Source organism: Papaver somniferum, chromosome 3 (assembly GCF_003573695.1).
Source record: "Papaver somniferum cultivar HN1 chromosome 3, ASM357369v1, whole genome shotgun sequence".
NCBI classification, from domain to species: Eukaryota; Viridiplantae; Streptophyta; class Magnoliopsida; order Ranunculales; family Papaveraceae; genus Papaver; species Papaver somniferum.
Genome location: NC_039360.1, coordinates 102705429 through 102717461, shown reverse-complemented (window position 1 = coordinate 102717461; position 12033 = coordinate 102705429).

Genomic DNA, 12033 nt, shown 5'->3' with positions numbered 1-12033 from the left:
CAGACTTGCTGATACTGTTGCCCACAATTTTCGCAATGTCGACTCCTTGAGATAACAAGTTATCTGTCAATCTCTGATACGCATTTTTAGTAGCCTCTAATTCTTTCTCCTTAGCTTTCATCTTTTCACGCAGTTCATCGTTCTCTTTCGAGTGTCTTGGTTTTCTTCCATTTGGAAAGTAAAGGGTTGCCGTCACTCCAAAGCCATCCCCATTGACACGTCCACCCTTATCCGGGCCGATCGCAACTGTTAGGGCATCCTCGTTATGACCAACCGTTAGAGTTCCCTCTCGAATCATCTTCCACTTCTCTTCCTGTTCAAATAATGTGTTAAATTCTGATTTAAACCCTGCACAATTACTGTGCACTTACTTTGGTTAAAAACATGAGGACTGTAAAGTTTCTGTTTTCTCACAACTTCAGATGTCTTCTTCCTGACAAACTCGTCTGGAACAATTCCGTCTTTGTTTTCGCATGCTCTTGCCCACATGAAGCACCGGTCTTCAAGATCTTCTTCGGCAACATTTCCGCTTTGGACCTAGTAGTTACAAGAAACAGGGATTTACATCCGCACAAATATTAACTGTGTAAAACAGAAAACCTATTCCAAAGCTTCTAATGTGACAAAATTACAGATTGGTGTAAGAGGACACATCCCTATACCGTTTTAAGTTTCTGCATATATGAGACACGCAACACGACATACAAAACATAAGTATCTGATATGGCCGGTTTTACTGTGCAGTGTATAATAAATAAGACAACAGACTTACTAATTTTAGTTTTAATCCCGAGTATCCTCCTCGTCCCGTCCGATGTGGGAACTTGGATTGTGATATTGCCTTTTTTTCCCTCTCCGAATTTTTCTTGCAGAGGAATTAAAAATAATTTCATTAGTATGTTGGGATAGACAATAAGAACGAAACAAAAAATCAGAAAAATCAATGTGTATTCCATACCTTAAATATAGCCGATTTTAGTACATGATTAAGGTAATTGTCCCAGTTCTCTTGGTCCATTACCGTTTCGTACTTTTTGGGGAAAGTTCTTAGTTTGTGTGGCATTTCCAGGAAGGGTTTTACATGATTGTTGTACAATTTCCTTCTGAAGTCCCGCAGCTGAACAGGTAGACGCTTCATGACCGCTTGCTTATATTCATGGGGCACCTCATAATGAAACTGCAATAAAAACTAATTTATGTTCATCACAGACTCACAGTTCGACAACAAAAACGACGAATTGATAACCGCATATGCATACCAGAATTTTCTCCCACATATTTTCTTTTGTTGTTGAAGGGACTTCCTTCCAACATAAATGTTTTATGCCAACCATATCACGGACCAAATAGCCTAGGTAACTACTGAATTCTATTCTATGGTTACTGATAGGCGCATTTATTTGTCTATTTTGATCTCAATTACATGTATTGTTATTGCTCAATTTTGTACTTATTTAGTTATTTATGTCTTTGTAGGTGTTTTTAGAGAAATAAGCTTTTGCAGAGAAATTGGCTCGAAAAGTGGTCCTAGACGACATACTACAGACACCCGGGAAGTATGTTGGAGACGCCCCAGAAAAGTTATATTTACACCCCAGAGGAATTGCTATCTACACCGCCAAATGGATAAGGGGCACCCATTTGATAAGGCATGACCACTTTATAATCACACCCCTGGTCCGGATAAGGAGAGGTCATCCCCTACCTTTTGAATTTTGGAAGTTGGCGGGAAATTTGTTAAGCAGCGAGAACAGTTTAGGGTTTGATTTTTAAGCGATCTTGAAGGAGATTCAATCGCCATATAAAGTTGGACTGGACTTGATTTAGCTAAACAGGGTTGGTATGGTTTTTTGGATAGACTAGATTGGGCTTTATCATTGGATTCTCGATAAACAGGGAGAAGAAGAAAAAAATTCACCGGCGAACCTTCTGTTTTGGTTTTGAACGAAATCTACTCGAGTTCTCACGTGCAGTTGGATTGGTATTAAGTGCTTATGATTAAACATGAAAGGTAATGAAGTTAGTTTCGATAAAAAAAAGGAAGTTTATTCTATTCACCGGACTTTCTTTACAACAGGGAAAGAGAAAAGGTTATCGAGATCTCGTTGGTATTTTTTTGGAAGTTACGTGTAGAATACAATCACCTAGGATTTGTTCTGGAGATATTATTGGAAGGTTTCGACAGCTGGATACGCGTAATGAAAATTCAGAGGAGTTATTCTCGTGACTTGACCGTGAAGAAGAAGAAGAGAGAAATATTGGAAGATTTTGGGGAGATTAAATCGACCTGTTGGTGTATATAAGGTGCCGGGGAGTCTCATAAACGGGAGTCGAGAGTTTGGGGGTCGATAGAATCGGAGCAGAGAAGCGCAGGTGAAGTTGCAGGAATATTCACCTGCTGCTGGTGAAAAAGAGAAGCTGAAGAACATTGGACAAACGAGAACAATTGCAAAGGCTGTCGTATTCAAACAACACATCAGAAGTATCGCTGTTCAATAGATCACATATATCATAAGCTGTCATCTTTTCTCTGTAATAGTACAACACCTGTTGTAACGGCTGCTTGTAACGCCAATACAACGTTGCAAACTGTCTGCTTTATAAGTTTTCTCTTGTTTTTCACCTATTTGAGCTATGAACACCTATTTTGAGAATGTGAATAATATGAGGAGCTAAACCCCAATACTGGGACAAAGGAGGAAGCTATTTTTCATGCACGTGGTAATTCTACTTATTTCTTGTATGACTTTTTGCACTTGATTTAATTGTTTTATGATTTTCACTAATTAGTTGTGATTTCGTTTGATAACATATGCTTAGTCTTAATACTTTTGATGCGTTATGCTTGTGATTTACAATTAATCTTTTAAAAATCCACCTTGGCAAAGAAGAAGAGTCTATAAAAAGTTAACTTTGGAGCTATAAATGTCTAGAATAATTAGTTGAACCACATGAACATGAGAATTGGTGGAATCCGAAGTCCTAGTATCTCTCGTTATCGTGACAATCTTGTGAATATATATTCTTTATTTTAGTGTTTTCTTAATTTTTAAGTGTAGAATCGAGTCTTTACAAGTCCGAGCGAACGAATCTTATTTACCACTTCTACAATCACATCAATTTTTGACGCCGCCGCCGCGGACTTGTATATAGATTTGTTTTAGGTTTATTTTTATTTTTATTATTTTTTGTTCTTTTTTTACGCGTTTTGGTATTTTTCGATTCTTATCAGATTTGGAGCGAAGCTACAAGGGAAGAAAAAGTGTTATAAAAGGAAAGCATCGCCAAAGAAGGAAAGAAAAGAGGAATCTGAAAGGAGTGAAGAAGAAGATTTTGTATATAGTTATTTTGTTTTATTTTTAGAAATTGTAAATAGGGTGTTATTTTTGTAATTTTTCTTTTCCTTTTTGGACATTTTTATTTTTGGACATTATTTTTAAACCCTAAGGAAGGGTCAAAATTAAATATCAATTGTTTACAGGGAAGGACGACAATTACGATACTGTCTCGGCCACTCGGGTTCGTACACTGACATCGGAGTCGGTGGCCTGAGTCGACTTCAACGGTTCATCGCCCGTCTAGTACGGGAGGTAAGATTCTATCCACCCACGAATCCCCTGTCAGTGGGTTTTATTTTGTGTGACAACTCACACCCCTGCAATAGAATGTCGAACTGGTATTACAATAGCCAATACAACGAATATCAGACTGAGTTTCAAAATGGACATTACTACTTTGACCATAGTGTGAATAATGGTTGGGAACATCAGCCTTTTGAAGGTTATGGTCCATACCATGGTGAGCCCAATTACTATCCACACGCCAACCGGTCATACGAGCAAAATTCCTCTCTACTAGAGTCAACACGTAAGTTAGCTGAGTCGACACGTAAGTTGGCAGAAATGAATAACTTAGTTATGGACGAAAGCAATGCAACGAGTGAACTTTCTTTCCTAGATTCAATCAGGAAGTCATGTGAGTCGACTCAAAATATTTTGTTAGAGACCCAGAACATAACTGCTCTTAATTTCCAATATGGTGTTTCCAATATTACCTTTGAAAATGAAGATAGTTATTCACATAATCAAGATGACGAGGATAAAATTGGTAACACTACTTGTTTAGATGAGGTTCAACCATTTTCGTGTTATTATAATGATGATTATGATGAGGATAGTGTTGATGAAGAATTTGAAATAAGTAGGCATAGTGATCAGGAATTTGTTACTCCAATTGAGCTTAATAATGATAATGTTTCTAGTTCAAATCCAAATAATTTTAATAATTATTCACCTATTCAAAAGGACGAAGATTTGACTAGAGATACTCCCGTTTTAGAGGAACGAGTTTTTTCTGAGAATATTGTTTTAGAGTCTAGCGATTTAGAAACATTAGTCTTAGACAAATAAAGTGAACTCGTAGAGATGAGTGAGGATGAAACATACTTAGAAGAATCAATTGACCATTTTCAGGAATCTAATGACCTTGAAATTAGGGAAGTTGTGACTAGTCTTTCTAGAGACACTGAAAACTCTAAGTTTGGGGGTGATTATCATTCTCCATGTGCTTTAACTATTAGAAAGGTCCCTCACTTGGGACTTGACATATGTGCCTCAACTATTTTACAAGATTATCTTCATACACATTTTCCTGAACCTAGTGATGTCCATAAGGAAGTTCAGTTGTTAGAAACCCATCCTCTGGTTGATGTGGTTTACCCTGGCTATGATATCCAGATTGACTTTGTTTTCCCACCAAATATTTTTCGGCCAATTGTGGGAACGTATAAGTTTCATATGTGTCAATTATTAAGTTTTGAGACTAAACCTAATTACTTTAGGAGATTAGGGTCGACACATTTGTTTAAGGAAGACCACCACTCTTGTAGTTGCAGGAAATCCTACACTACACCCCTCATATGATTTCATTGTTAATCAACTCATTTTTAGGTTTACACTCTTAATTTTATTGATTAATTTTTGAATGTTCTTACAAGAAAGATAAAGAAATCAAGAATGATCTCTGCTCTGAACTTTCTCTCTCCTATTTACTTGTTTCTTACTCAAAAAAGATATCTCCCCTTTTTACAACTCGAATGACTATTCTGATAAAGGTTTCACACTCTCCACCATTCCTGGTGAGAATGCCAAATAAATTCTTTCTGTCAAGCTTTTCTCTGATCAATATTGTGATAATCAATCAATCATAATTTTGCTAGGTCAGATTCTCGCAGGTCTCCCTATTCCTCTTTATAACCCAGATCTTCCTTTATTTTATGAAATTCTCGCTCATTCGGGATTTTCGCGAGCCGTCTTCCAACTGAGTGGGGATTGCATCCGTTTGATGCTAGAGTTCGCTAATCGTGGTGCTGGTGGAGGATCTATTTACTCCAAATAACTTAGGGATCCAAAGTTCGCAAAGCTAGAGATAGTTGCTGAGAAGTATACAGTGACGAATTTCTTTAAGAACTACGAACTTATATCCATGAAGAAAGAGAATACTCGCTGGGGTATTCGCTTAAAAAGGAAAGATAACATTGATGAAGCCAAAATTCTTATGCAAGATATTGATTGGCACTCTGGTAAAAACACAACTCCTCGTCAATCCAAAGATGATAAATGGTGTGTTTTTCCTTTAATGCTAAAGGGACCCTACATTGCTGGGTCAAATGTTCTTCCTGCGAATCTCGCTGCATATCAACCTTGGGTTTTATCTTGGCACGAGAAGGAGAAAGAAGTATGTTTCTCCCCTTTAAATCATTTTATATTTCTTTATTGATTTTTACTATTCTGTTCCCTAACTCTTGCGACATTCCGCAGATCCAAAAACTGAAGGATAGTTATAATAGGACTGGGAAATCTAGTACTATATTAGCTCTTCGCTCAAACACAGATGAGGTAAGAAATTTTCTCTTATGATTTTAAATAGTACTGTTACTTCTATGCTTCCATTTCTTATTTCTAGCTGTGTGTGAAGATTATTGCTGAAGTAGAAGAATTTGTGGATGCTGCGAAGATTGGTGACAAAAGTAAAGATGCTTTTCGCAGGGAAAAATCAACTGGTCCTCCTCCAAAGAAAAGGAAAGTTCGTTCTTCTTCTCCTTCAAATGTTCCTCCTAATGAAAACTCCGAAAGTGATAAGGGTAATGAGGACAACGATGATTTTGCTGCAACTGAAGATTCTCCACCTGAATCTTCTATGGCTAAGCTTTCTGGCATCTTTTCTGATTCTCTACAAGGAATGGGAGATAGCCAATTCGCAAATACTTACAAATCTCTCGCTACCCTTTGCGATGTCCCTTTACTAGATGGCGATAGCTCTCTTCGTGGAGTTTCTAGATCAGTGACTCCCGACTTCTTGCATTCTCAATAGTCTGGTATACTTTTATCCTTTTACTTCTTTATTGTTATAACTCAAAATTTCTTTTTAAATTAATATTTTTTATATATTTTCGCAGGCTGGAAAAGCTTCTTTTGTTGTTGCCTCAGATCTAGAGAGAAGACGCGAAAATCTTGAAAAGAAGAATCTTCAATTTCGCAAAAAGAATGAAGAATTAGAAGCTGAAGTTAAAGGTCTTCGCGAGAAAAATAGACAATTCTAAATTGATTCTTCTTCGTATAAGAACAAAATCTCTAGTCTTCAGAAAGCTAATAATCAGCTTTACGATATGTTACTTTTCTCTTTTCCCTGTATTCATTCATCCTGTTGTTTTATCTTATTTAAATGATCCTTTTTGCAGACATTTATGGTCTTTCTGATGAAGCTACCCTTCTTCGCTCATTTCCTAATGCCTTGGATAATGATACCCTTCTTGAACGTCTTAACAATTCCTTGAATAGCTTCTCAAATGATAGAATTTCATCCATTTATCTAAATGAACTTAAATCTAAATTTCGCCTCTTAGAAATTGATCATAGATCCAGTTTAGGCTTAGCCAACAGATTTAAGCGTCTCCTTATTGATTCCAAAGATAAAACCAATGAGTTAAAAACCAAAATTAGCGGTCTCATAGATGATAAGGATCGTATCTCTAATCAAGGTGCCAAGGCTTTGGAGAAATTCCAAGAGTCTCTCCTTGAAGTTCAACTTGAACGAGATGAAGCTAACCGCAAGAATATCGAACTCTGTGAAAGGGAAAATCAAATTCGTTCTCGTCTTCTCATAAGTAGTGAGGATGAGTTTGTTTGGGCTGAGAAATTTTTTGATGATGCTAGAAAAGATTTGGGCGTAAATGTTAGTCTCCAACTTGAACATACAACCTTGATTAGAGATATGATTTCTGACAGAGAAGGTTGCTAATTGCTCTTCTTTACTAATCTTTTGCTTCTTATGAATTTTCATCAAGTTAATAATTGATTGTCTTTTGTTCGCAGATGCTGAAAATAAATATCGTGAAAAGATTGAAGAACTTGAAGCTGAAAAGGAGGAACTCGCAAAGAATCTTTCTTCTCGCAACGACAAGTATTCAATATTAAAGAATCAAATCAAGATCACTGTTGCGAATTTTAAGAATGACGCTATGCATTTTCGCAATCAAACCATCCAAATGGTTTGTGACGATCATAATATCCCACATTCTGATTATCCTTGTCTTTTAGAAGAAATCCCACAAAATACTCCCAGTTTGATTATCTCTGATAGTGAAGCAGACGATGAAGAATCTGATAGTGATGGAAGTTCTGATGGTGATGAAGATTCTGACGCTGACGAAGAAGGAAACAAGTCTGATGAATACAATGAAGGATTAACTAAGAAATAGTCTTTACTTCTTTCTTTGATTCTTTGTAATACTTGTACATTTATTTCTTCTTTTTGTATATTTGTGTTTCTTTCATTTTGACCTGCATAAATTAAAACAATTCTTCTTTGCAATACAGTTAATCAATATAATCATTAATTCTTGAATTTTTGAGTAAATCTCTCATATGGAGACAAATAACATTTTCTAATTTCATACATTCCCATACTTGCCTCTGTTATTTGAATCCAAATGAGAGATTTCATAAAAAAATTCTTATTTTATAACTTCGCAACCTTTTGCGAAGTGAATTTTGTTTTTTTTTTTTCTCAAAATCTCATTCCTGTATGGTCTTATTTTTCCTCTCTAATAAAGGTCTTATTATGCCACCTCTTGTCATTGCGACAAAATTGCAGGACGTTCTTGCACTTTCATGCAAAAACCCATTGATCTTGCCTTAACTTTTTCTTTTGTGTTATGGCCTCTTCAGGAATGTTGCGACAATATGACAGGCCTAAATATTCTTGCGAAAATGAATCCCCATGACATTGACGTCTTGCGACGAAATCGCAGGACGTCTTCACACTTTCATGCGAAAACCCATTGATCTCGTCTTATCCTTTTCTTTTGTATTATTGCCTCTTCAGGATTGTTGCACAAATATGACAGGTCTTAATATCCTTGCGAATAAAAAGCCTCATGACATTTACGTCTTAAGACACTTATCAGCTCCTTAATGGAGGCGTACTTCTACCATACAAGGTTAGCTCCTCCCATCCAGTCTTAACAACAACCAGTTGTTTTCGCAGCCTCTTATCCCTTTTACCTATAGGGTTTATGGTTAGGAGACTGCACCCTAAGTGGGGTTTTCTTCAGGCCGAGTTCAGTATAAGCCAAGACTTGTCAAGAATGGCAAGGTACGCTTCAAACGTCCCTGGCACTCTTGACTCAACCGTGTACCTCGGGGCGTTGATCAAATATGCACTCCTTGGGAGAGTCCTTATTACCTTATTCTCCCAACCTAAGTCATATGCTTAAGTTGAGAATCCAAGGTGCCTCTCCCGGATGGGATTCATTGACCCAAATCTCCATGACTCAGGTTCCGGTGGCGGTGTAGCCTTTCCCTGAGCCATGTAACAGGTACCCCCTAATATGACGTACTTTAGGTCTTACATTTGCCTCTTGCGAAATTGTATTCGCGAACTAGGGTGTACGCCATAAAGGTTCACCTCTTTCTCTTTTGTCATTCTTCTCTGATTATTTTTTGTAAAATTCATTATCTCTGCGAGAGTCTCGCAAATCATTATTATATTGTATCTGTATTTCGCAATCTCAATTTTGTTCTTCAATCAATTGTATTTTTGAGAATTTTACTTATTGCGAGATTATCGCAACAACTTAATCATTCATATATTTCTTGTTTTTATTACCTTTGCCATCCTCTGCTTCTTTATTATTTTCTGCTACTGCTTCTTGTTTTCATACATTCTGAGCTATTCACAACATCTCTTCTCCTTTCCTTTCGATTGTATCCACCATTAACCTCTCACTTCTTTGTATATCTTTGATTTTGTGTCGCCAGTTTTCCTTCTTGTCTGCTCTTCCTTCGCAAGATTCTATCTCAGTTTCTTAACATCTCTTTCCTTCGACCCAATCTACCTTTATGATTCCTACACCATTGGGGTGAGGGAATTTGATGCATTGGTGGAAAGTTGAAGCTACACCTAGAATCCCATGTAGCCATGGTCGACCAATTAACGCATTGTAAGGTGATTCTACATCAACGACACAGAATGAAATTTCAGAAGATATTCCCTTCAATGGAATTCGCATGGTAACCTCCCCTTTAGGCTTGTTAGCAGTACCATTAAAACCATATATCTTATATGTTGATGGTATAAGATCATCATCTCTTCCACCCATGGTTTTATAAGTATGATAAAATAAGATGTTCACATCCTATTGATTGCCCATGAATCTTCAGCTTCATCATCCTCATCTTCTTTCGGTTTTGGATTAATTTCTAATTTTATTACCAATGGATTTTCATGCACCTCTTCTCCTTCGGGAATTTCTTCCGCGGTAAAAGAAATGATCTGTTTCTGCCATTCCTCTAGTGGTGAAATTTTCGCAATATTCATAATTTCTCTTCCATCATTATCTCTTGCGAACACCCTACTCAAAACATTATCATGAAAATCTTCAATTGTCTTATATGAATATACGATAGAGTGACAGAATATATTTTTTGCTTTTGCACCCACTTCTATGAAGAATGTTTCTTTCTTTTTCATCGTATTCACATTGTGATGATCTGGTGGTAGTGGCAGTGGTTGAGATTGTGGATGCCCTACCAGAAAGTCGTTTAGTTTTCCTTGATCTATCATTCTCAAAATAATTCTCTTTACATTTCTGCAATCGTTTGTGGTATGTCCATGAAAATGATGATAAGAACAAAATTCATGACTTCTGTGGTTTGGAGGTGGTTTCGTTCCCATATTCCATGGTGTTGGTATATTCTCCATCAAGATTATAGCTTCCCATATCTTATCCACACTTGCATTTAGAGGTGGCATCTTGATTTCTTCCCATACTACCTTGTGACCTCCTTGTCCTCTATTAAAGTTTGGTCTTTGACCTCCATAAGTTTCTTGCGGTTGATCGAGTCTTTGAATCTTGTTATTTCCTCCACGATTGTAGAAATTTCTTTCTATTTCATACTCTTCTTGATCTCGGCTCCCCATAGCTACCAATTTCTGCTGATTTTTACTTGTCACCTTCTCTTGTTGTACTTGCGAAGTATTCGCCACTGTGTTTATTAGCTTGGGTAATAAGCTTGCATTCGTTGTTTGTGAGCTAGTGTTCGCAACTGGATATGGTTCCATTTCATTTTGTCTTTCCTCTAGAGCAATGTATTCTTCTTGAAGTTCTCTCAATTCAGTCAGTGTAATCGTATTCTTGACTATGAAAATTTGGACATACAATAGGTTTGTTGCAAACATAGCATTGATAAATGATAATATGAGATATCTCTCATCTACACGGCCAGCCATTTCGCTACACATAGTTCTCCATCTTTTAGTCAAGTGTTTCAAACTTTCTCCAATCCTTTGTTTTAATCCAAACACATCTTCTATACCAGGTCATGAGGAATTATTACTTATATATGCTCCCAAGAATGTGGTCTGCAAATGATTGAAGGAGGTTATTGTATTCTTTGGTAAACCTTCAAACCATTTTAACGCTTCTCCTGTTAAGCTGGATGCGAAATATTTGCACAATACCGCATCATGATTTTCCCATTGTAACATGCACCTCACATAAGCTTTAATTTGCTGAATTGCACAAGTTGTTCTATCAAAAATGCTGGTTAATGCGGGCAAATTGCATTTCGGTGGTATTCCTCCTAATCGTACTTCCCTTGTAAATGGAGTTTTCGCAGCTTCTTCTATTGCTTCATCCAATTGTCTTCTACCTACTTCTCCTCTGTTATTTAGCATTCCTCTCATTTCTTCTAATTCTTTCAAGATTTGTTTATTTACACCTGAATCTTGACCCATTGGTCTCTTTAATTTTGCTTCTCTTCTTCTGCGTTCACGTCTATCTTCTCTTGCGAAATTTTGTATCTCTTCTTCATTATCCTCATCTCGTCTTCTTCTACGATTCTCTTCTTCATCCCTATCTTGAATTCGCAAGTGATGATGTATTTCATTTTCCCCTCCATAATTTTGTTCATTTCTTATCAATTCAATTCGCTGTCTTTCAGCCATTCTTTTTACTCTATCATACTCCTTATTGTGATTATCGTCATTCCGGTTTTGTGTACGCCTTCTTTCTCGATTGTCATGATTGTTCTGGCGAATTGTCTCTTGAAGATCTTGTTCTTCCATTTATGCTCTCAATCTTTCACGTTCGTAGATTAAATGCGCTTGTTCAGCATTATGTCTTTCAATTTCTTCTTCAATTGTCTGTTGATTTCTTTGAGTTTCTCTCACATGTAAAATTCTTCTTCCTTCCTCTTGATTTCCTTCGCCATCTTGGTTATTTTGACTCTGATTTTGCCTGTTCTCTTGATTTCCTCCAATTTGCCTATCATAAAAAGTTTCATTTTGTGGAATGTAACGATCATCAGTTCTTTCTCTATTTTCGCTATATTCTTTATTAGGATTTGATATTGCTTCTTGAATATTGTTTCCAGCATTGATTGTAGGTGAATTTCGTCTCATTTATCTTCTAGTCGATCTTGAATATGATTTTGTAATACTTCTCGATCTTCGTCTCAATGTTTCTAACGC